Source organism: Mixophyes fleayi, chromosome 2, assembly GCF_038048845.1.
Source record: "Mixophyes fleayi isolate aMixFle1 chromosome 2, aMixFle1.hap1, whole genome shotgun sequence".
NCBI lineage: Eukaryota > Metazoa > Chordata > Amphibia > Anura > Limnodynastidae > Mixophyes > Mixophyes fleayi.
Window position 1 is genome coordinate 23,065,003 of NC_134403.1, and position 26,551 is coordinate 23,091,553.

General features: G+C 39.1%; 1 protein-coding gene across 4 annotated transcripts in view; it reads right to left on the reverse strand.

Annotated features, from left to right (window-relative positions):
* The window catches only part of DLG2 (discs large MAGUK scaffold protein 2), a 1,188,444-nt gene that overhangs the window by 750,424 nt on the left and 411,469 nt on the right, over positions 1–26,551 (reverse strand). The window lies entirely within an intron of this gene.

Below are 26,551 nucleotides of genomic sequence, written 5' to 3' on the forward strand. Positions count from 1 at the left end.
GTTTCGGATCTAATTAACATTGTTCCCAGCATAGTGGAAGCTTTGGGAAGGGCGGAGACATGCAAATGAGGTTACAGGGGAGCTGGTTGACCCACTCTCACCAATATACATAGGCTGGATGTGTGTATGACACAGCTTTGGCACAGGCAGAAAATGCATAGACAGCAATTCTGCTTGCTGACAGCTGTACCAAGCCAGCTATGTCCTGTTAGCCTGGGATTTCTCATTGGCTGCTTCCAGTAAGGCTGAATACGTCTGTCACCTAAATTATGATTATAGTTTATTTATATAATGCCAATCATATTACTGCCACCTAAATTATTATTATGGTTTATTCATATAATGCCAATCATATGATGCAGCGCTGTACAGAGAATATGAAATTAATATGCAAACATTTGGAAAAAATAAACCTCAGTATATTGACTACAATACAAGCTAGTCATTTTAGAAATTATAAAAAGCCATTAGCAAAATTTGAAATATAGTTTTTTTTCCCCCCTGTAGATAAACCTCTGAATATTTTAGACATTTAGGAGAAAGTTGAATTTGAATGTGATCTAAGGAATTTTGCATTATTTTATGGAGTTAAATTCATATAGAGGTGCCTTTCATACCACAACCTTCTTGTGTCAGTGTGATGATGTCACTACTGCGCTGCTGTTAAAGTCATGGTCAGATTGGCTACATCGTGTCCTAGCCCCTCCCACATTAAACTTGTCTACACGTATACACGCAGGAGATCGATGAGCTGAAATACTCAGTGATGCTATTAACTCGGTATCCTCTGTGTTTGTGAATGAATGTAATAGGTGTTATTACCATAGTGAAATGCATTTAAAAATACTTTCAACCATTCACAAAAGTTTGTTATGTATTCATACGTCCCAGCTGTCCTGATTTAGATGGGACAGTCCTAATTTGAGTGTACTGTCCCCCCATCCCCAGGGGCAAACGCAGGAGTTGTAGAGGGGGGTTTCCACACCACGCTGCCAGTGGGCGTGACCAGAATGCATGGGGGCATGGCTATAATTTTAGACAGTGCTTGGCTGCTCTCCAACTCTTCCTATCCCCATAATATACATGGGCAAAGCTGTGTGCACTACTGCTAGGTGCACGCAGCTCTCCCTTTTCAAGCAGAGCTGTCTGTAGTGGGAGCAGGGTCCACCCACCTCAATTATACAGTGCCCCAGGCTTGGAGGGGGTTTCCATTCACTAGGAAACCCCCCTCAGTTTGCTTATGATCCTGATTGAAGCAGCTTTGTCCCATTGGATAGAAACTTTGGAGGTATGTTCAGTTCACCACTGCTCTGCATACTAATTAATACAGCAGTATATTAAGAAATGTAATATGTCTTCATTTTCATATTAAATGTATTCTGTTCAATTTGTAACACACTTTTCAGTAAGATATTGGGTGTTGGTTTTTCAGCAGAGAAATCTTGACCAAGCTGAATGGACAGAAATTATAGTGAATGGCTGACCTGATAGTTTATTGTGATGTACAGCTTCAAGTCTCCTTATTAGACTTGTATAAACAAACCCTTTATTAGCTATTAAAAACTAAAGATGCTCAGGCTCGGTTTCCCGAGAACCGAATATACCCGAACTTAGCAGATCCGAGTACTGAGCTGAGCCGGCTCGGTACCTTCGTGCTTTTTCGGATTTGAAAATGAGGCAAAACGTCATTGTGACGTTGTTGGATCTCGGATCTCGCGATTTTTGCATTCCTGGGAGGATGGGAGGGCCCAAGGACAATTCCATCTTGCACCATTTTTCTTTTCTGCCACTGCTGTGTGCCAACGTGTCCTAGATGTGTAGGAACTGCGGTATGTTTGTGTCATTGCTCTGTCGCTTACCATCCAGCCAGGTCGCTGCAGTCTTTGTCCCAAAGTTTGTGAAAATAATATTGTGACCTGTGAGGTGGTCTAAATTGACTGCAAATGACTTGAAATTAGTGTTATTGAGGTTAGGAATAATGTAGGAACAAAAAAAGAGCAAAAATATGTGATTTTAGCATATTTTTGCATTTTTTCTAAAAAAAATCCAAAACCAAAACACACGAGGGCGGTTTTGCCAAAATCAAAACACGAAACTAATCCAGATCCAAAATCAAAACCAGTTCACGGGGGTCAGTGAGCATCTCTATTAAAAACCTATGTAGAAAAGAAAATCATTGATATTATTTTAAGGAATATGCTGATATTGTGTATATGCTGAATTTGCATTAGAGTGAGAAATCGTGGTTCTTGCATGTTACACACTTAAGGTGGCTGAATCAGCATTCTGTATAAGGTCCAATAATGTTGAAACTGTACAAAAATAGATGGAGTTGCTAGTTTTAGACAAAAGAGTGATAAAGAGAATCAAGGGAAGAACAGACCCATTTTACATTACACTGTAAGCCTGTATATAACTACATATGTCTCACAGTCACTGTACTGGGAAATAAACTCTGCAGAAAGAGATACATTGTGTTGTTCAGTCACTACCTTGTAGGTGATAAATTAGGTCCAGGGTCTGTTTTTGCCTTACATTGCTCTTTCTAAATATCATCCTTTGTTTATAATCATGCATAATGAACTGTGTCTAAAAATCATAAATTACAATACATTATCTCAACAATAAGTTTATATGACATTTTATGAAATTATGAGCTTAATATATTAAATATTAATGAAAATGCATTTAAACAAATCTCAGATTCTGCATTTTGCACATAGCAGTCAGGTCAATTATAGAAATAAATGTAAGTTACTGAACCAACAACAAAACTTGTACTTTTAACTTCTGATACAAGTTTACCGAGAATGGTATTGGTAAAAATAAGCAACGATGTGCTGAATCAAAGTGATTATATAAAAGTGATTTTAAATATAGTTCCACATGGTATAATACAGTGCTGTATATTGTTTTTATGTACTATACAAGGGTTAAAGGTTTCCTGGGATCGTTTTTTAGCACACACACACACACACACAGGTGCTCCACATGGGTGTGATTGGCTTGCTGTGATTTGTTGTAGTGCTTGGGGTGGAGGATAAAGGCACTGTTTGTATGTGTGGGTGGGTCCACCGATGCCAGTAAGTGGCCGGCTTGCAGACAGGGAAGTTATGTCTAGCAAGATGTAGGTGGCGGGGATATTTGTGTACTGTTTCTGATATGATTGCTGAACCAGCGTTGGAACTGATTTACCATCCTGACAACTGCCAATAAACAGGTAAATGGTTCAGCATACCTGTGTCCGATACCTGTGAATACTGTACTTTCTCACACTACATAACCTTCACCATGTTATGATATGTAGTTAATGGCATCTGTATAAGTTACTATATTACTTTGAAAAAGTGTTGCTGTTTTTCTAGGACCGTTGTATTAATGTACTCGGAGAAAGTACCACATAATTGTTGACTGATCAGTGCGAATATGAAATCAGTGCAAATTTTAACCTAAATACAATGCAAGTAAATGATCCCTCACTAAATCTGAACATTCAGCATGTCACTAGGATGTATCACTGCATTATAAAATAGTAGGATAGTATGATTGTTCAGTGACAAAGCATAAAGTTTGATCTTCTGGTATCCGGTTGACCACGTGTGTTAAGTAAAAAGTAGCGATGGTTGTTTCCATAGATAACTCAAATTGTGTCTTGTTGGAGAGAAGGATGTTCTAAACCAGGGGTCAGGGAACTTTTTTACCTTTTACCCCCAAATATATTTAGATACACCCAAGTTACCCCCTTGATTTGAAAGGAAGGAAATCCTATATTATTAATTATTGGAACTCAAAATTTTATTGAATCTATTCAAAATTTCTTTGAAAGCTTCAACTTCAAAAAGTTCAGGTTTTGGAGAAATGATGTTGCTTCATTTTTTATGCGAGAGCATCAATATTGGGGCATTTTGATGTCAGAGCAATTTGGATACAGTCTTCAGCGTTCAATCGATTTCTCTGCTTTGTTTTTATGTTCTAAAAGGTTGTAGACTGCACTGTGAGAACCCTTACAGAGATATTGTGAATTAAAGATAGGTATAACCCATTAAATACACCTCTGAATTTTGGTGCACCCTCACATATTGTAACATTTCAAACTAGAACAAGAAGCAGAAGAGAGTATGTATAGAGGGGCACTCTAGGGGTTATATTGGTAATATGAGCAATCAAAACGAAAAAAAAATTTCTTTATTTATTAAAAGGAGCATAACTTTTATTGATATACATTAAAAATACTAAGTATCCCATTTAATATCCGGGATTCATGATAATACACAAAATTAGCGAAAATATTAAAAGATGTAAGTGACTGATAGTAACCAAAAATGAAAATACTGTTAAGAAGCAGTATTAACTGCTAAACTGTGTGGCTGTCTAACATATCTAGTATGGGTAAAATACCCTTAATATTTTAGTCAACATAACTGTTATCTAGACCTATCAGTGGCATAATAGAAAATGCCTAGGGGGAAAAATTGAGTGTTAATACAATTATAACCTTATTAAGAATATGTGTCAATATTAGCACACTGTAATGTAAATGTATACTCTAAATGGAGTTGAATAAGCTATTCATATAGCACAAATGAGTATAGTGTGATGTGTTACATGGAGGCTAGATTTTGTTTTTATGTTCGTTAGAGTGAAAAATCCTTATTGGCAAAGATAGGTTGTTGCAAAAGGCAGCAACTTTTTGACTGCCTCCTCATGTGCAATTTTGAATGTCTTTGCAGCTGTTGACATCCAAAAATATGACAGATCTGCTTTGTTTTCAAATGTAATACGTGCTTCATTATTGCATCGAAGCCCAAGAAGTGCCTCTGCCAACCCTTGAGGCTCTTCTGGTACTACAGCCATTTCACATTTAAAGGGGTCTACAATCCAACTGACAGCCTGTGAATCGGCAGCATTACCCCCAGGAATTTCATTTTTACCCCATTTGTGGTAATTTACCCCTGTTCCCTGACCACTGTTCTAAAGCAAAATATGTGAGATCTTTATCTTTGAAAACGGAAAATCAATTGGGATCAGCTAATGTAACTTCAGAATGTCCTTACTAAATTGTACACATGGAACAAAAACCATCCATAACTTGGGATAACCATTGATCAGTTCTAAAAGGGCAGAGTCCTGAATATAAATGAGGAGACTGCTGCCTTTAGGGGTGCACTAGTGAGTCTTTACTGGACCCAAGTGTCTCGAGGCCCCAAGAGAAGAAAGCTGTTTCCAGTTTTGGTTCTGCCATTTAGGACTATGCTTTTGAATGGTTCCAGTTAGAGTCTAAGGGGTACATTTATTAAACTACGGGTTTGAAAAAGCAGAGATGTTGCCTATAGCAACCAATCAGATTCTAGCTGTCATTTTGTAGAATGCACTAAATAAATGACAGCTAGAATCTGATTGGTTGCTATAGGGAACATCTTCAATTTTCCAAACCCGCAGTTTAGTAAATCTAGCCCTAAGTTCGATACCCCTCGTACTCCAACATCGTCAAGTGTTGCTGAACGAACCTGACTATGTGTGAACATGATACTGGTCTACAAAGATGCTGCCCATACAGGGCCTGATTCAAGACGGATCACAATTGGGCGCAATTTCCGCGTTTAAAAAAAAGTATGCAATTATTGCGTAGTTCCGCCAGTATTCAGATTAGAGGAGGCAGCTACGTTGTATATGAGTAGTTCTTTCTGTAACCACAAACAGACATAACAGGCTGAAGTATTTTGTAGGAGCATTTGGAATGTTTACTACAGAACACACAACTTTTATATGATCATAAATTAAAACAACAACTGCTAACAACGTAATAACAAACCCACTAAAAAAAAACATAAAAAATGTAACTATATTTTTTCTGTACAATCCCTATAATTGAGGTTTTTTTTAAATGTCATATTTTATTTTAAACTAACTAAATTAGTAAATCTTCAATATGTGCAGTTGATCTGGGCCAGTTGCTGAGATGCATGCGTGGAAGGAAGTAAACTAAGATAATGTCGTCCATCACAATCGTCGTTACGCTAAATACAGGATTAGAATTCGCCGCGTGAACACCCCCTTAATGCGCAGGGCCTACGTTGGTCCGCCCCTTCCCTTTCCTGTTCCGCCTTTTAAGTCGTAAGGGGTCGTAAGTGTCAGATGCGTGCAGATATAACTTCTGTACAGTTGCGTGCAGGTGCGTACGTTTGGTTTCTGGGCACGGGGCAAAGCAACATATAGTATGCAAATTATTGCACGTCTGGACAAGAATCTGGCCCCCTGTGTCTAAGTTCTGAGAGGGAGCCTGTGAAATTCATAAAGAGACGCCGGTGATGTTGTAAAGAGGTGGGACTGTTAAAACTATGTGCATATTTAAAACAGGCTTCTGTTAACCTATCCGGCATGTGAGCCAAGGAGTGTGAGCGTAAGTGGTCACCCAAGAGGCACCTAGCAGGTTGAAGCTTGCATTTGATAATGTGATGCTCAAGAAGGTGTTGTGTGTGTGGGCTCACAGGTAAGTATGTTGAGACTAGTTTTACCTACAATGTGAAGAGAGACCTCTTGTTCTCTGGATCTGCAATGAAGTACTCCCCGATAGCAGAGGGGCAGTGTTTCCTCATGCAGAATAAAAAAGGGCTGAAGACCAACACACAATTTAACGTAATGAGCAATTTGTAAAGCAGCTCAGCAGACAGAGCAGGAGGATGTTCTGTTTAAATGTCCCAGTGTAAGGATATGTCTCTCTACAAACTAATACAGTAATCATTTTCCCTCTCCTTTTTTTACACAATTTATCGGGGATGAAATAATAAAACACTGCTGCCATTCCTGAACAAACTCTGCACTGGTGGTGCCCTCAATCCCACAGCTGGTCCTTTTGTGGCAGGGCTGAAATGCAGTAGAGATGTTGTTTTGGGGATGAAGTTCATTGTCATGGCAAAGAGGGACTTTGAAATTAATTGCAATTTATCTGATCACTCTTCATGACATTTTGGAGTATATGCAAATTGCCATCATAAAAACTGAGGCAGCAGACTTTGTGAAAAATAATATTTGTGTCATTCTCAATACTTTTGGTCATGACTGTATTACTAGTCACATAGTCTTATCCTAGAATAATATAAGTTTTTCTAATGGCATAAAAAATTACATGTTACTGAATTTCAAGATATTCATAAATATTAGCACCGCAATGAAATCTATCCATGGTGACGGCCGGGACACGGATGAAGGAAGTGACGTCCCAGCTATTGCCATGACAGCCAGGATGCAAGCAGGGGAAGCAAGCCGCTGGTCACCGCAGCTCGTAACACCGTGGGCACCAAACTCCATGTCAGTGGAAAACTAGGTGCTCCTGATTAGCATTTACCAAGGAACGACACTGACCAATCCATCTCCTCCCTATTGATGGTACAACTTTTTAAGTTACAAATCCATGCACTTTCCATAAAAATGGGTGCGTTTCTGCAAAAGTGTGTAAACAGAATTTGCACTGTGCTTTTACCCACTTTTGTAAATTACTCATTTTGTTTGCTTTTGTAGGATAGTGGGTACTGCTGACGGAAAGAGCCAAAATGTCACTTCAATGTCCTATCTACTAAATCAGCAAAAGGTTAAAAAAAACTACCACAAAATAGTTCCACGTTTATCAAGGGAAATTCACACATTCCATTGATGTACCAAGACACTCATCTACCCCTCTTTAGTCATGGATTATAAATTCAGCGAAATGCGATGTTACAAAATGAAACGCGTGGCATACTTCTGAACTTGAAGCTTGCATCACCGCAGAACAGCCTGTTCTGCCACAAAACCCTTTTATTAAATAAAATTTTTCTCCTAACATACTGCTTGTTCCAGTCACATTTATCTCTTAAATATGTGATGTTAAATACCTTTGTGTCAAAAAAGACAAAAGTATTATAGGAGTGATACCTTTATTGGCTAACCAGGGTGAATTTGTACAGACACACACTAAAGAAGACTCTGGACACCCCCATTGGTAAACATTTATCTGGACCAGGACACAGTATGACAGATTTAAAAGTCCTAATACTGAAAGGTCTTTTTAAAAATGACAGGGAGAGAAACAAACTGTGAATTCAAGCTGATAAGAACATTCCACTCATTGACTCAAGGGCTCAATCTAACACCTGGATTTATGACCCACTGCATGGACACACTTCACACCCCACAGCAGAGTACAGACCTCTGAACTCCGAGGACTTTTACTCTTCTATCCATAACGAAAACCTCCTTTTTATTAAATAAAGGTATCACTCCTATAAATACTTTTGTCTTTTTTGACACGAAAGTGGCTAACACAGTACTGCAATAATAATATAAAAATATCTCTTAAAGATGAAAGGGGAGATTAGAATAGTCTGTATTACATTTCATGTTTGTGTGTTTAAATGTTTTTATTATATGGGTAGTTTTTATGTGCATATTACCTGCAACAAATTCATCTGGATGGTACAAAAACCATCCCATTTAATGAATAACCTCCCAATTTCCTGCATCTGCTGAGCACCCTAAAAAAACTGGACATTTTACATTTTTGCCCAATATTTTTGCGTCTTCGATTGCTTGGCTTCCCCGATCCCCATTAACGTACAAGCAGGGGCTGTCTGGCAACCTTTAGCCCAGGACTCGGCTCAGCTGCCTATTAGGAACATTATAAAAGAAAAAAAATGTAGTTAGGCCAGTGACTCAGCCCAAGGTAGCCCACTTTGGGACCTGCCAGCCCAGCCAGTCTTGCGTATTATTATTATTATTATTATTATTATTATTATTACCATTTATTTATATAGCGCCACTAATTCCACAGCGCTGTACAAAGAACTCATTTGGATTAGTCCCTGCCACATTGGGGCTTATAGTCTAAATTCCGTAACACACACACATACAAAGACTAGGGTCAATTTGATAGCAGCCAATTAACCTAATGAAGCAGCTATAAAAGCACACAAAGAAAGGCTTGTATTGATTCACCCCTGAAGAAATTCGCCAAAGCGAATGAAACGCGTTGGGTACGCCTCCACACCTCTGACGTCCCCCGGAAGTCACGTGCGTTCCACTGTGGAACGCACGCCATCTCCTCCTGCTTGTTGGCAACTTATTACCTACGTGAGCGCGGTTAACGCTGTATAACAAAACAGGGATCCCTGCACAGCAAGTTAAATCAAGCCCACGGGTGGATTCCATTCACATTGCTGGATTAACTGAGGTTGGTAATTAGACTGCTTATTGGACCTTGCTGCCCTGTTATTTGTTTGGGCTTTAAAGGATTCACCATCTCCACACGGGGCTGATTGAAGCAGTCTCTACTGCTCCGTTACATTTGAACTTTGGACATTGTGTGTGTGACATTTTTACTGGCTGTATTGATTACCACTTAGTTTTTATTTTAACCCATTTATTTTAACCCATTTACTTGGATCAATACAGTTGTTATTTTAACCCTTGTATGTACTATTAAATGTTGTTTACATCATGTCATTTGCAACATCTTCTATTATAGTATATATCTATACCTAGTACTAATACAATTGAGCGCAATTACTTTACTTTTTTTCTAGACCTTTAAAGGGACAGGATATCCCCTTCTGGTAATAGCTGCTCTTGTCCTCCTTGGAGTTGAGCGCCAACAATATTTATTAAATTAACCTACCAGTATGTTTTTGGAGTGTGGGAGGAAACCAGAGCACCCGGAGGAAACCCATGCAAGCACGGGGAGAACATATAAACTCCTCACAGATATAGCCATGGTCGGGAATTGAACTCATGACCCCAGTGCTGTAAGGCAGAAGTGCTAACCACTGAGCCACCGTGTAGGCCCATGAGTATAAGTGACTGAGTGCCCATATGATGGAATACAACCTGAAGATATCATCAATAACTCAGACCATGAAAGTACTTTAGAAAGCACTAAAATATGTTATGCGCATTTTTATCTTACATTATTCATGATTTACCTGACAGATGTTTTTTATAAACAGCCTTAATGCATTTGTTTTTGTTTTTTACTTTGCTATACTACATAGTAACATAGTAACATAGTTGATGAGGTTGAAAAATGACACCAGTCCATCAAGTTCAACCTATTTTGAATCTCCTGCGATCCTGCACTTATATTTGAAATTAATCCAGAGTAAGCAACCGCCAATCTGTTTCAATTTTGAAAATCCCCCCAGACTCAATATTGCAGTCCTATTTTTATCCTATATCCACTACTATCCTTCATTTTAATTAACGGTCGTATCCCTGGATACACCTTTCCGCTAAAAATTTGTCTAACCCTTTCTTAAACATATCTATTGAATCTGCCATCACAACCTTCCCTGGCAATGAATTCCATATCTTGACTGCCCTTACTGTAAAGAACCCCTTCCTTTGCTGGTTGTGAAATTTCCTCTCCTCTAACCTTAGGGGATGACCACGTGTCCTGTGTATGGTCCTTGGGGTAAAAAGTTCCCATGAAAGCTCTCCGTATTGACCCCTAATGTATTTGTACATAGTAATCATATCTCCCCTTAGACGCCCTTTTCTAAAGTAAACATGCCTAAACTGGCTAACCTTTCCTCATAACTTAATGACTCCATATCCTTTATCAATTTTGTCGCCCTTCTCTGAACCCTTTCTAGTTCCAAATTATTTTTTTTATAGAGTGGTGCCCAGAACTGTGCTGCATATTCAAGATGAGGTCTTACCAACGATTTATACAGTGGCAAAATTACACTGTCTTCCCTTGCATCTATGCCCCTTTTTATGCATGCCAATACTTTGTTTGCCCTTGCAGCTGCTGCTTGACATTGAGCACTATTGCTAAGTCTACTGTCTACGAGCACTCCCAAATCCTTTTCCATTATAGATTCTCCTAAATTAATTCCATTTAATTTATAGATTGCATTCTTGTTTTTGATCCCTGAATGCATAACCTTACATTTATCTGTGTTAAACCTCATATTCCATTTGGCCGCCCAATCCTCCAGTTTATTTAAGTCCCTCTGTAGAGAAGCTACATCTTGCTCTGATTTTATTACCTTACAGAGTTTAGTGTCATCTGCAAAAATAGAAACTTTACTCTCTAAACCATCACCAAGGTCATTAATAAATATATTAAAAAGGAGTGGTCCTAGCACGGAACCTTGAGGTACTCCACTTAAGACTTTTGACCAATTAGAAAATGTTCCATTTATCACAACTCTCTGTTCCCTAGTCTCTAACCAGTTTTCAAACCAAGTACAAATTTTGATTTCTAGACCCAGTTCCCTTATTTTGTAAGCCAACCTCTTGTGTGGCACTGTATCAAAGGCCTTTGCAAAATCTAAGTAGACTACGTATTACCATTTTACATTATGCAAATATATTTCCATTTATAAAGTTCATTTTTTGGGTGCCAAGTTGGCTGATTGGTGGCTTATAGAACACACTAAACAGATTTCCTTTCCTGTCTTGTCATACCCGGAGCCACAGTGCATTTAGTGTGGTTTCCATGGCGACACTCTGCAGACTCAGGTCTCCCATCCTCTATCATTAAAACATGAATCAGACTTCTACCTCGACGTGAAAAGGCGCTACATTAGCAGTCGGATAACCTTTAATTTCGCGTGGGGGCGTACACTCCAATATTTTTGTAAATGAAAAAAAAAACTTTAGTAAAGACTAAAATGTCAGGGAAGTTTTGTATGAATTACCGGTATTTCAACACTTGACGCCCGTATGTATAAATTAGTTCTATATTTGTACAATGCTGTATGAAACCGACGACATCAAATCTAGGCACACTGATAAAATATATAATTACCAGCGGCTTGTGACAGAATAGTCAGTCCGATACAGTTCAAATTGATACCTTTACTTTAAAGGGAAGAGGACTTTCTCAGTCTGTCAGAGATAGAAATATTTTCACAGCTCTAATTTCCAAATTTTTAGGTTTCTTCGAGACTTTGTCAAAAGATTTTGGCATTTCACTGTATTCTGTCCCTCTTAATTAAAGTTGTGTGTACAGCAGGGGGCGATGTTGTTTCTTTTACTGCTTGTGTGAGCTGTCTTTGGCGCAATCCTGCTAGTTATTGGTAGATGAAATAGTTCATGTTATCTTGTGTGTGCCCATTTCTGTTCGCGTTCATGGAAGACGGCCTCCGAACATCAGCTAATAAAAGAAATTGGTACATATAAGCCTGTTATTCCAGCACATTATACACAACACAGTAGACAGGTAGAGAACAGCACATACTTCCCTTTCTCTGTCCGGGAGACTCCTGAATTTTAGGCAGTCTTCTTGGACTCCTGGAAGAGTAGGCCAAACTCCTGGATCCCTCATCCTCAGTCCTGTGAAGTAGGCAGGGCTTCACCGTGATGGCGCAATTCTTTCAACCTGCCTCCGCTGTGCACGGGTGAAATTCAGGCTATCGCTCAGCAGTGGGTGGGACTCCAATTTTGGACCTCTGCCCCCGCTGATCTCCAAGATTAGGCAAGTATGGAGCATCTTGGTAAACCTACTGTATTATTATTATATTAGTAGGACCATGTCATAGTTATATAAAAGTGGACTTGTCATGCACTTTTGAAAAATCTAACATTAATAGCACAGCCTGAGTAAAAACCTAACTGCAATGTACAGTTATTAACATACATATCATTACTGAACAATTGAGCCATAAACCTGTCATCCTCCTATAAATTAGCTGTTTGTGTGGAGAGAAAAGACACTGGGATCATGTGATCATTCAGAGCCAATGTACTGAAAGCTGGCAACTTGATGATCACCATCATCATCATTTATTTATATAGCGCCAACATATTCTGTAGCGCTTTACAATTGGGGACAATCACAGTAAACTAATAAACAAACTGGGTAAAACAGACAGAGAGGTGAGAGGGCCCTGCTCGCAAGCTTACAATCTATGGGACAATGGGAGTTTGACACATGAGGTTAAGTCTACATTTTGCATTTCAGTCCAGCCAGACTGCAAAGGTAAAAGTGACTCATAAGCTAAATGATCCTGTCACACAACAATGTTGGTCATGGGGTAGTTGTCTTGTGTGAAATTGTGTAACGGATGGTAATAGGGTAATGTAGTGAGATTAAGAGGGTGGTTGAGGAATATTATAAGCTTGTCTGAAGAGGTGGGTTTTCAGAAAATGCTTGAAAGTTTGTAGACCAGAGGAGAGTCTTATTGTGCGAGGGAGAATTCAATAGAGTGGGTGCAGCCCGAAAAAAGTCTTGTAACCGGGAATGGGAGGATGTAATGAGGGTGGATGAGAGACGCAGATCTTGTGCAGAACGTAGTTGCCGAGTTGGGAGATATTTTGAGAAAAGATGTCACAGGATGTTTCTGAGGAGCACACTGAGCGTTCTCCTGCCAGTACACAGGCGGTTCGCACACTCATTAATACTCATGAATGTTCAGAGCCTCTTAGAGGATGGATAACTTCTTGTTGATGTGCAAAAAAGTTGAATACATAATAAATTATACAGCAGTAACATACAGCAAACGCATACTTACCAACTTTTTACTGTTTATATCCGGGAGATCTCAGAGGGAAGGTGAAATGTAAGGATGCAAGTGGGTGGGGAGTGTCATTTGGACCCCTCACAACTGCTCTTCTGGGAGTCCTACCGGGAATTTGGGAGTCTCCCGGACATTCCGGGAGAGTGGGCAAGTATGAGTAGTTGTGTTGTCCTTGCAGTTCTGTGCACGCACATCTCCCAACTTTTAAAACTTAAACATCAGCACAAAACAAACATATAAAGGGAGATATTCACCACGTTTTGAGGAAGAAATAGTTCATGGAAATGAGTAAATATGAATAATGTACTGAAGAGACTGCGGCAGATACACACGATATAAAAGGACTTTATTGTGTGACTGTCACAACACTAACATAATACAGTGATATCCCAGAAGCTCATTTTTCACACTCTCATTTACATGTATTTGAAATTATTATAAAATGATAAAGGTTTATACCAGATAGCCTGCTGTGAATCTAATTTATTTTTCTCAATATGTGAATAGCGGAAAGGGGACGCTGGGGGGGGGGGGAGGGGGGGATCTGAATAATAAGAAAGTACTTGCTGTTTTTACTGTCATTTTAGTTAATATAGCAAAGGTAACTTTCAATACTAATATAACTTAAAGTGTATTTAGTAAACTCAGGAGAACATGTTGTTTGCTCATGAAGAATCACCTAAATTGTAAAATTGTAAACTGTAAATTTCACAAGTGCACAAAGTATTACTTAGGCTTAAGATGTCCTTACACCCAGCAATTTGGAAAGCCAATTAGGCTGCTGTGTTTGGAGCCAAAACAAGCAGCAATTTGTATTATTATTATTATTACCATTTATTTATATAGCGCCACTAATTCCGCAGCGCTGTACAAAGAACTCATTTACATCAGTCTCTGCCCCATTGGGGCTTACAGTCTAAATTCCCTAACATACACACACAGACAGAAAGAGACTAGGGTCAATATGTTACATATAAACTCCTCACAGAAAAGGCCATGGTCAGGAATTAAACTCATGACCCCAGTGCTGTGAGGCATAAGTATTAGCCACTTAGCCAACGTGCTGCCCAATTGGTATACAACAAATATCGATCCTGATTGTTTGATAAAAAGAGTTGGCCAATAAATTATATTAAGAATTATATACTATTTACATCAGTGATGGGCAAACCAATAAACTTCAAGGGGGCCTCTAACCTTCAAAAGGGCCACACATAACCCTTAATGACTGTAATAAGTTAATACGTATAATGAAAGAAATAGACACCTATCTTTAATAACATATCAACAGGATACTTACCTCAATACCTCCTCTATGGGCGATCCCGAAGAGAAGATTCAAGGAACAGGTAATGGGTGTGATGAATCAACTCACAGCAAATCACGTCCCCAAAGACTCAAATACTTCTCAAGATAAAGCAGGATCCGGGAGGGTGGCCTCCTCTCCCGGGAGTCCAGGAGCATTCCCGGAAATTCGTAAGTCTCCTGGATATTAGGCAAGTATAATCAGCAGGCGTTTTAATGCAAGACAAACAAGGGTCACAAATTATAACAAAGAAATCTGACAATAAGCAGGAAGGAGATGGGGGCCGCAGGTGAAGGCTCAGAGGGCCACAGGCAGCCCTAGGACTACTCTTTGCTCATCACTGGTTTATTCAGATTATTTTCATTGGCTACAAAATATTGCCTAGATAAATAAAGTGGAGGCACGATTTAATATAGAGGAGTGATTGGAAAAACAATTTCCTAGCATTAGCTAATCACTACTCTGCTGTTGTTAATGCAAATGCGGCCTACCCCCCAGCCCTAATAGCGGCCTGACCGAGCGGCCCGGGGGGCCGATGCCCCCCTGCCCCCCGGGCCAGCCCGTCACTGCATACACTTCATCCTCTGCTCTGAGAAATACACACACACAAAAGCACAATTCTGCCATATTAACAAGTAATGAAAAAAAGACCTCAGGAGTATAGCAATTTTAATTTTAATCTGCCAGGTTTATGCAAATTTAAGCTGAAAATGTCTTTTATATAAAAGAATAATTTTAATTAAATCTAAAAGTGTCTGACAATCCCATGAAAAATAGGTGTGTTTTTTAACACAGCCCACTGAGGCGGGCTATAAAAAACAGCTTAGTAACTACTTTTTTTCCTTGTTTTGTTTCTTTAGGCTGCTATTAATGATTTGTAATTCTGCAGGGTTTGTACTGTGTCACGTGAGTACTATGGCAACCACAGTCACACTATCTAGTGAGCAGAGAGGCTTTGGAACACCCCTCTGAACTCTGTTTTCACTGTGACATCCTCCTTCTCCCCCTCTGCCATCACCAGACATGCTGAGAGTCTCAGCTGCCCCGATGATATCATAAAAGTTTTTCTATAAATTTAGTCATCGGGGGTTCTTAATAGTTCTTAATAATTAGCCCCTATATGTATATTTTTTGCATATGTTTATACTATTGGAGATCACTTACACACATGAAGTGGAAGAATAAAAATATTTAAGTCACTGAATTCTACACATTATATCAGATAAGCTCATCTATAACATAGTTTTTGTTTTGTAGTTACCTTTACTTCACCATGTTTGTCAACCTTGTTTTTGTGATTTATTCGAGGTACTGCACTTACACACAGGTGCTTAAAAAGACTTACTACCTTACTGTATATCCTAATATGTAGTTATACTTTTGCTCATTCGCTATGTCTTAGGGGAATTTTGATACTAAGGGGTCTATTTATCATTGGTAGTTCATAGGCGGCTGTAAAAATAATTTTGTGTAGCTGCAAAATATACTGCGGCTGGAACTAATCGAGAACCTCCCCTCCTAAAGTAACACTGCTGGCGGTAAGAGGTTCTGACCATTGTGGCTATTGCACATGTGAATCCAAGGTCACACCCAGAAATTAATGAGAAGTGGCTTCTTCAGCAGCATTGGAATCCTATAGACTCCATTAAAAAAGAGTTGCCGTTAGTTCTTAAAGATTGGTGACTAACTGTTGTGCTTGTTTTGTTTCTTCAGGCTGCTATTAATGATTTATAATTCTGCAGGGTTTGTATTGTGTCATGTGGGTACCATGGCAACCACAGTCACACTTTCTAGTGAGCAGAGAGTCGCAGATTTATCCTGTCTTAACCCCTTGAGCTGTGATGGCCATTCTCTAGAGAAACAGCTGTTTTCTAAAGATTGTGGGCTCATCGCAGTTTAGTAAATAGACGCATAAGTGCAATAAGCCATTTACACTTGGTCTTAAGAAAAGTCTATAAAAAAAACACTGTTAGAGGAAATTGCAGACAGGTCAAGGAGCCCTGTGTAGTGGCAGCAGACAGAGGTATTCACAACACATCTGGGATTTCTAGCAGAGAATAGTTGTGAGGACTCTGCACTTATTATATCCAGAACTTTAACAGAACCACGGACAGTTTCTGCTGCTGTATTGAAAATTGAGTGTTCTTGCCTGGGTACTTATTGATTCCCTAAAAGAAAGTGCCTCTTTTAAAGAACCTGAAGAGTCTCCCCCCCTTCACCTGCTTTCTTTGCTACTTGAATGCCCTTTTATTGATATACTGCAGTTTAACAACCTACCAGAAACTCAGCATTTCTTCCTTCATAGAACCAACAGCTGTCGTTTTTCCCGAAGTGCGCATAAGATAACTGCAACCTTTGACATCGCGAGTATGAGAGCTTTATTTATGTGAAGATTTCAGGAGCTTAACAGAGATGAAGATATTATGTAGCCCTCGCTGTCACAAACAATATTATCTGAACTTTTCTTCCCAGTGAATGTTCAATATTCACCTCTTTGATACTTTAAAGCTTAATTAGGACAGCTGGCTGAAGCACAATAATAACACAGCCCTTATGTTCTGTCGTTATAGTAAAAAAACGTAATGGAGTTTATTGCAGTATCGTAAGCAGAGAGGAAAAGCACAAGCTCTGTGATAATGCAGGGATGAATAATTAGCCACAATGTAATACAGGAGTCAAGTGGTATAACAGTTTTTTGTTGCAACATAGATATAAACAATATTCCCCAACAAATACTGGTGTAGGTTTACGTAGTCTGAGGCAATGCAAGATATGAACAATGTCCCTGAAGAAATGCTGGTGAAAATTTGCACAGAGTCCAATAATCACTACAAAGCCCCACAAGAAAGCGCAATAGACAGTTACGCAGTCCGTGCCTGGGAATTGAGCTATATAAGAATAGCGTGTGGATGCAGACCAGAAAACAGGAGCCAGAACACAAATATAAGCAAATCCAGGAACCAGCAAACTTGTATGATGCAATCCAGGCATCAGGAGGCAAGTTAATGCAGAGCCAGGAACAAAAGATTCAAGGTCAGTATCAAATAGGACACAGGGACGGGAACCAGGAAGCTAGCATGTCCAACACTAACACTGGCAATGAGTGCATGACAGGTGAGGAATTAAATAGTGGAGTCTTCCAATTAGCTCACAGAGGAAGTGCATAGCAGATCTGAGTATCCAGACCCTAACAACTTTTATTTTAATGTGACAAAAACATCTTAAGAAAAAAACATGCTGTTTGCATTAGTTTTGAATTTCATGTCGTGTGTCGTGGAAGCTTTATTTTCACACTGGTGAAAAAAGACTGCCACATATGGACACAATTAAACTATAATTGGCCTCCACCAGTTGCCCTCAAACTAGAGATGGGCGGGTCCGGTTCTCCGAGAACCGAACCCACCCGAACTTTGGGTATCCGAGTACCGAGCTGAGCAGCTCGGTACTCTCCCGCCCATTCCGAATCCAAATCGAGGCCGAACGTCATTGTGACGTCGTCGGATCTCGGGGCTCGGTTCTCGCGATACTTCAACTTTATAAATACACGCCTCCACAGCAATCCATCGCCATTTGACAGAGGGAGAGAGCAGGGTGTAGTCATAGGCTAATTAGAGCAGGGACAGAGAATACAATATTGTTCTTGCAATTGCTCTAACCAAAATCGCTAGTGCAGAGAGGAGGATAGAGGTTTATTATTTTTTCTTCATATTTGGCACTCCCCAGCGCTTTAGGGGTGTCCCCCATAATTGTGCATAAATATTTCTGGCTGTCAAAATTCATATCTGTCAGCAGTATCTACTAAATAATTTTTAGCACTCCTCAGTGCTTTTGGGGTGTCCTCCCTAATTGTGCATTAATATTTCTGGCTGTCAAAAGTCATATCTGTCAGCAGTATCTACTAAATAATTTTTAGCACTCCTCAGTGCTTTTGGGGTGTCCTCCCTAATTGTGCATTAATATTTCTGGCTGTCAAAAGTCATATCTGTCAGCAGTATCTACTAAATAATTTTAAGCACTCCTCAGTGCTTTTGGGGTGTCCTCCCTAATTGTGCATTAATATTTCTGGCTGTCAAAAGTCATATCTGTCAGCAGTATCTACTAAATAATTTTTAGCACTCCTCAGTGCTTTTGGGGTGTCCTCCCTAATTGTGCATTAATATTTCTGGCTGTCAAAAGTCATATCTGTCAGCAGTATCTACTAAATAATTTTAAGCACTCCTCAGTGCTTTTGGGGTGTCCTCCCTAATTGTGCATTAATATTTCTGGCTGTCAAAAGTCATATTTGTCAGCAGTATCTACTAAATAATTTTTAGCACTCCTCAGTGCTTTTGGGGTGTCCTCCCTAATTGTGCATTAATATTTCTGGCTGTCAAAAGTCATATCTGTCAGCAGTATCTACTAAATAATTTTTAGCACTCCTCAGTGCTTTTGGGGTGTCCTCCCTAACTGTGCATTAATATTTCTGGCTGTCAAAAGTCATATCTGTCAGCAGTATCTACAAAATAATTTTTAGCACTCCCCAGTGGTTTGCGCTCAGAATGGATTCAAAGCAGTCCACATATGATCTGAATGAGCAACCAGGTTCTGTCACCAGTCCTGATGTTAGTGTTCCCAGTACGTCATCTGGCCAAGGCGATGTCAAACAACAGAGTGTTTTCAAATTAGTGCAAAAAACAAAAACCAAAAATTTTTTTACTGTATTGAAGCGAAAAAGAAGTGTAACTGAGCAAAAGTTAAGTGACGATAAAAAAAAAATTGCAAGCATGCCATTCTACACACGCAGTGGCAAAGAGAGAATGAGGCCTTCACCTTTGGCTATTAGTGGCAGATCCCAAAAAGTTACCCAGCCTACAATTGGTGCACAACTACTGTTACACGTCAAAGCCGAGCTGCAAGATAACAGTGAGGCATTACAGGAGAATATTTGCTCTGATTCACAAATGACAACAATCCCTGTGGAGAGTCCATCCAACAGTGGGATGTCTAATCGTGAGCATTCTGCTGATGTGTGCCTTAATAGCCCGAGTGTAGTCGGTGATACCCAAATTGAGGATGCCACTTTGGAATTAGAAGAGGATGAGGGGGAGATTTGTGTAGGCGACGAGGGCGCTAATGATGATGTTGATGATTATGATGCAGACAGATACCAAATTGCCTTTCTCAATTTCTATTTATATTCTAGATTATATAACGGCTGAATAGTTTTCTATTTTACTCCTAGTGGAGAGAGGATCTGATGCAGACAGATACCAAACTGCCTTTGTCCATTTCAATTTATATTGTACAGTATATAACGGCTGAATTTATTAGTATTTTATACAATTGGAGGGGGGCCTAGAGAGACAGAAACCAAACTGTCTTTCTCCATGTCAATTAATATTGTACAGTCTATAATGGCTGAATTTTTTAGTATTTTATACAAGTGGAGGGGGGCCTTGAGAGACAGAAACCAAACTGGCTTTCTCCATGTCAATTAATATTGTACAGTCTATAATGGCTGAATTTTTTGGTATTTTATACAAGTGGAGGGGGGCCTTGAGAGACAGAAACCAAACTGGCTTTTTCCATTTCTTTACATATTTAACTATAAGTGTAGGGTGTAATATACATTCAAAGACGATGGCTGCATTGCCAATATGCATAGATGGAGAGGAAGACAATCTGTTTTGTGTGTAGAATAGGCCTACCAACGAAGAATTAAACTGTTTTTTTGGATGATTTATTACCTCAACAATTAGATTACTTGTCTCTAAAACAGTTGGAGCACTAAATTGGGTTAATTTAGGCCCAAAAACATGGATTTTCCCAAAAAATAGCAAAACAAAACCAAACAAAACCAAAACCAAAACCAAAACACGCAATGGCAGTTTTGCAAAACCAAAACCAAAACCAAAACACGACGGTAATCCAGATCCAAAACCGAATCCAAAACCAAAACACGGGGGTCAGTGACCATCTCTACCTCAAACAGTGAATCTTAAGGTTGTGAATCTCGAAGACAGCCGTGAAAATTTAGACTGAAAAGCATCTCATAAAAGTTATAGATATAGTATAACAAATGCATAAATTAAGAAAACAGTGCACAACAATATCTAAGTGTTTAGATGTCCCAGTTTGATATTGTTGGTTCAATTATCAGGAAGTAGAAGCTACATCAAACCACCCAGATGCTGCCTAAGAAAAGGTGTCCCTCAAAATTATCTATGCAAACAAGGAGAAGTCTTGTGATAGGAGCACCAGTCAAACATCTGAATTGTTCAAATGTATGAATCTTTGCAAGATTATCTATTTATACTTACAAGAACATTTACATATTTGTGAACCTACTCTTGTGCTTTAATCACTTTGACTGGTATTCTTTGATCTGTGTTGATGTTACATCTACTAACAAAGACAATGTTATGGATAGATTTAGGTTACATATTTAAGGCATGTTCTGCTGAAGACATTAGCCACCGTTTGCCTTTTCCCTATGTGTTTTTTTCACTGTAGATCAATCGAAAAACTGACTACTCCTGTGACTAATACTCCATATTGTGACTGACTACTCCTCTGACTCTTACACTATGGTTTGGCTGACTACTCCTCTGACTCATACTCCATATTTTGGCTGACTACTCCCCTGACTCCTTCTCCTTGGTTTGGTTGACTACTTCTCTGACTCATATTCCATATTTCGGCTGACTACTCCTCTGACTCATACTCCATATTGTGACTGACTACTCCTCTGACTCTTACTCCATATTTTGGCTGATTACTCATCTGACTCTTGCTCCATGGTTTGGCTACTCTGGATGGTACTCCCTGGCTTCGGCTGACTACTCCTTACTCGTACTCCATGGATGTTGGCTGATTACCCCTGCTGCTCGTATTTCTACAATTCTTATTCTACGTGTGCATCTCTGATCATCAGCCATTGATATTCATCTCACTCCGATCTTGTCTTGTGCCAAGACTAGTGTACTTTCACTAGTCAAAACAATATTGACTTTAAAGGATGAATATTCAATAATAACAGAGGGCATTGTGTTTATAAAAACACGTTGGATGTATAAACTTCATTTCACATAAAGGTTAGTTTCACAATACAATCTTCCTACAGCAATTTGACAAAAGACTCACATAACTAGATAAGGATACGTAGGAGTTGGGTGTGCTGAAATACACTGTGCTACTGTTAACATTCTGATACTTTGATCGGCCCCACCACTTGCCTGTCCTTGTGTTTCCCGTTTTCAAGAACTTCTACAATAGGTGCTTTGACCTTAGTATAATTATATGTTTAATGCTATTATAGAGTTTATTTTGGATTAAATATTTTATCTTATATGGCAATCAGGATATTGCTTTAAAAACAGTAGCTGCATTTAACAAACTAATTAAATTAATTGGTTGCTTTCACCAATGTTGTTTTGCCAAAATACTTTTGTATCTCTGCAGAAATTATAATTGAACCTTATTAACTCTATTTGCAAACTTACAGTTGTATTATTAAATCATATGCATTGCTGCTTGCTAAGACCTAAATATACTGGTTTCAACAAGACGTAGATAACGGTTTTAAATTATTTGGGAAAATTGTATCCCATTAATTATTATTAATTCATCATCATTATTATGCAAATACTCCAATGACATGTAACATGTACAATGATAACCAAGGTCGTTGTTTCTTTGTAGAACACCTATGTCATTAAATTAAAGCATATTTATACATAACCAATATCTGTATTCTAAAATAATTTCACTTTGCATGCTATTCTCTTCTGTCATCTACCAAGCTCCCACCATATAAATATACCAAAGCAAAAAGAAAGTGAAAACATAAAAATAGAAAAAAACAAAGGACAACAACACCCAAAAAATGAATGTTAATGTTGTTAATCACCTGGTGTAAGCACATCATTATCCAGTTCATACGCAATTTTAATTGCTTACAGGTCAATTACATGTTGACCTTTCACGAGATAAACACTGACATGTTAAACTCTCCAGAGACACAGCAGATAGATAACAAAAGAAAATAATTTTCATCTAACAAGACTGAAATAAGGCTAACCACCAAACTCACAAAAACACAATATATTAAAATAAAAACAATTGGTACATCTTACTATGTTGTTTTTTTCCTTTTAAAATAACATTATTTATCTTGCAACCTTGCTAGTAACTGTGCATTCAAAGTAATTTAGATAACCTGCCATGTGAGGGTAAAATCAGCAGAATATTGACACAAATAACTTTTCATTTTAATTCTTCTTTAAAATAGAACACCACACTTTGTTTATGTACATCCTCAGTTTGCTGATATAACTTGCAAAAATAGTAAACATTACTTAATTCCTGCTGCCTTTTGGTGGAAATAAACTACTTACTAAAGATGTTTCAAACATAACTGCTTGTCTGTGGGAGAACCCATCCAAACTTTAACAAGTAAGTTTAAAAAGGCCCTCATCACAGTCACTTTTATTCTTACCCAAATTACTAAAACAATAACATACCCTAACAGGCAGCTAGCCATTATTACTCAGAATAAACCATCTGCATTTTCATTCCTTTAACTTAGGAACAGAGCACTTAATATTGCAGACAAACTAATACGCTTAAGTGCTATACTTCAACCACAAGGCAGCAGAAAATGGCAACAACACTATTACTACAATAATAATAATTTAGATGCCAATGGTGTTATCAGCAGGGAGATACAAGCATTAAACATGTCAGACTCCTCCTTTTTGGGTAGACTTTTCACAAACCTTCTAAAAGGGACAGTGAAGGTGTTGCCCATAGCAACCAGATTCTAGCTGTCATTTATCCTATACTGTACATTCTAGAACATGGTAGTTAGAATCTTATTTGTTGCTATGGGCAACACTTTTACTTTTCTTTTTTAGAATGTTTGATAATTCTTACTCCGCAGTTACTATATATTTATTTATTTATCATCTTTATGCTTTGAGAAAACAGTGAAACCAAGTTACATGTTGTCATTTTAACTGACCTGCCTTTCATAAATAGGCAACTTTAAACCAATCCCACAACATTAAGAGCCTGATTCATTAAAGAAACTAAATGGCGAAATGTGCAATATTTTGAGTAAAATTCCTGTATGCATACTCAGCACCAACCTATACACCAGTGAAGCCAAGTACATGCAATTACTCTTCAAACACAAACATATGTGATCATGACCTGCACCTGCTACAGGTCAGGTGTAAGTGCTGATTAACAGTGATTATGGTCACGTATGCATGCTAGGACATGTGTTTGCAAGCAAAAGCAACTGTAAAAATGCACTTTATGTACAGTAGGCATTTAAAAACATCCTGATATACTTATTACATGTAAAAAAAAATATGAAAATATACCTTTTTTCTAATGTTCTTTCAGGAATCATTATATTATTAACAAGTGTTAATGTATTTCATAATTAGTTTTTTTGACTGTGCAGTCCAGTATATTCACTTTGCGTTCCTTAATGAATTTCAAGCAAATATAATTGCATTGCTACCTATCTTTTCGGCATGGTGCCTTGAGAGCCAAATTAGTGCCATTTGGCCAGGGATGTGTACAGTAAAATTTTGCATTTATCTGCTTTTTCAGCGGTTGTGGAAACAGCCAGGTCAGTATAGGCATCCTGGGTTCAGCTATTTTAATTCTATCCGCTCCTACCATCCACAAAGAAATGTACTTTGATGAATAAGCTTTTGTTCTCTCTTCAGATGTAGGAAGGGAATGAAGACAATATAAGGAAGAGAACCAGAAAAAGTGTAACATATTTTAGTTGAGTTCGTTACTGCACAGGCTGCTCTGGTTCTTAGCATTAGAAGAAAATTAACATAAATGAAGTAAAGCTGGGTACACACAAGAGATGCTCAGGCTCGGTTCCCCGAGAACTGAACACACCCGAACTTAGCACATCCGAGTACCGGTACTTTCGTGCAATCTCGGAATTTTAAACGAGGCAAAACGCCATGGTTATGTCGTCGAATCTCGGATCTCGCGAGCTTTGGATTCTATAAGTACCGCCCTCCACGGCGATCCAGCGCCATTTCACAGAGGGACACAGAAAGGGTAGCACATTTCTTGGCAGTCTCTAGTGCAGTTGGGCAGCGTCATAGGTAGAAAAGAAAGAGGAGGGGTAGCAGTGTTCTTCAAAGTCTACAGTGACATTCAGGAGAGCTCCATTGCTAATTGTCATTGCTGAAATACAAATACTAGGGCTGGCAGGCTTAGTATTCTAAATCTGCAGTCACATTGTACTGTGTTATATAGGTAAAACACAAAGAGGAGAGCTTCATTGCTCCATTGTTAATTGCACCACTTGAACTGGGGGGGGGGGGATTTAGTAGTAATTTTATTAGCTCCCCCATGGTTGGAATAATTCTTCTTAATTCTCCCCCATGGTCTTCATTACTGTCAATCCCAGCTCCTCCCCCCACTGCAGGGGCGCACTGAGGATTTTTCAGGGGAGGTTTCCTCCACCCCCGAAAAAAAAAAACCCCTAGAGAGCTGCCGTGCATGCGCGGCAGCTCCGTTTTGGCTGCACTGTACTATACAGCAGCCGCTGCGCTGTCAAAGAAGCGTCCGAGACGGTGCTGTATACAATACAGCACCGCCGCGAATGCTTCTTTGACAGCGCCGCGGCTGCTGCAAAGTACAGTGCCGATATGTAGGGCACTTTTTTAGTGGAGGGGGGGTTCTGGAGACCCAGAAACCCCCCCTGCGTGCGCCACTGCACTGAGCACAGTCTACAGAGCCCACACTCTGCTCTGTATCATCGTCGATCTGTACAACATAATCTTTGGTCAAATGTTCTAAAGTTCATTTGCAAGATGGCAAACACGTAGACATACAGTGCATTTCATTCTGCGCTTCACTCATACATAGGCGCACATGACTATTGGCAGGGGCAAACGCAGGAATTGTAGAGGGAGGTTTTCACACCACGCTGCCAGTGGGCGTGACCAGCATGCATGGGGGCATAGCTATAATATTAGACAGTGCTTGGCTGCTCTCCAACTCTTCCTAACCCCATAATATTCATGGGCAATGCTGCTTGCACTACTGTTAGGTGCACACAGCTCTCCCTTTTCAAGCAGAGCTGTGTGAAGCGGGAGCAGGGTCCAACCACCTCAATTATACAGTGCCCCAGGCTTGGAGGGGGGTTTACAGGCACTAGAAAAAAAAACCTGAAATTTTTGCAATTAAGGTAGGTATCGACGCTCATTTTTCCTCACACCCCAAAAACGAACAGAGATTTCTGTCAAATCTTCACCACTTGGTGTCTCGCAGACGTTCCGGAAACACTTCGCATCTAATTGAATCTCCATATGTACTTGCCTGGGTCAAATACACCTTGATGGTAGAAAAGTTATCCCATTCAAAGTACATTACAGGGCGACTCCCAATTACTGAGACCTCCTGAGCATCCATAAAAAAAAAAAAACAATCCCGCTGAGGAAATAAATCGCCTCTGTGGCCATGCGCTAACCAGATAGCATCCCGGTAGATGCACCCTCTCCATCCCATGGATTTTATTCAAACATCTTACCTCTTAAAATAAAATAAAATATTTTTTTTTACATGTGGGTGCAACGTAAGTCCCATGATTGTACCCAGTTTATTTTTCTATTGGGAAAGAAAATTAAGCTGTGAAATACATTTGGATATTGTGATTTACAATGAACTAATCAAGCATGCCTGACTGAAATTACATTTTTCATTCCTGTGCAAAGGCTAATTAAGG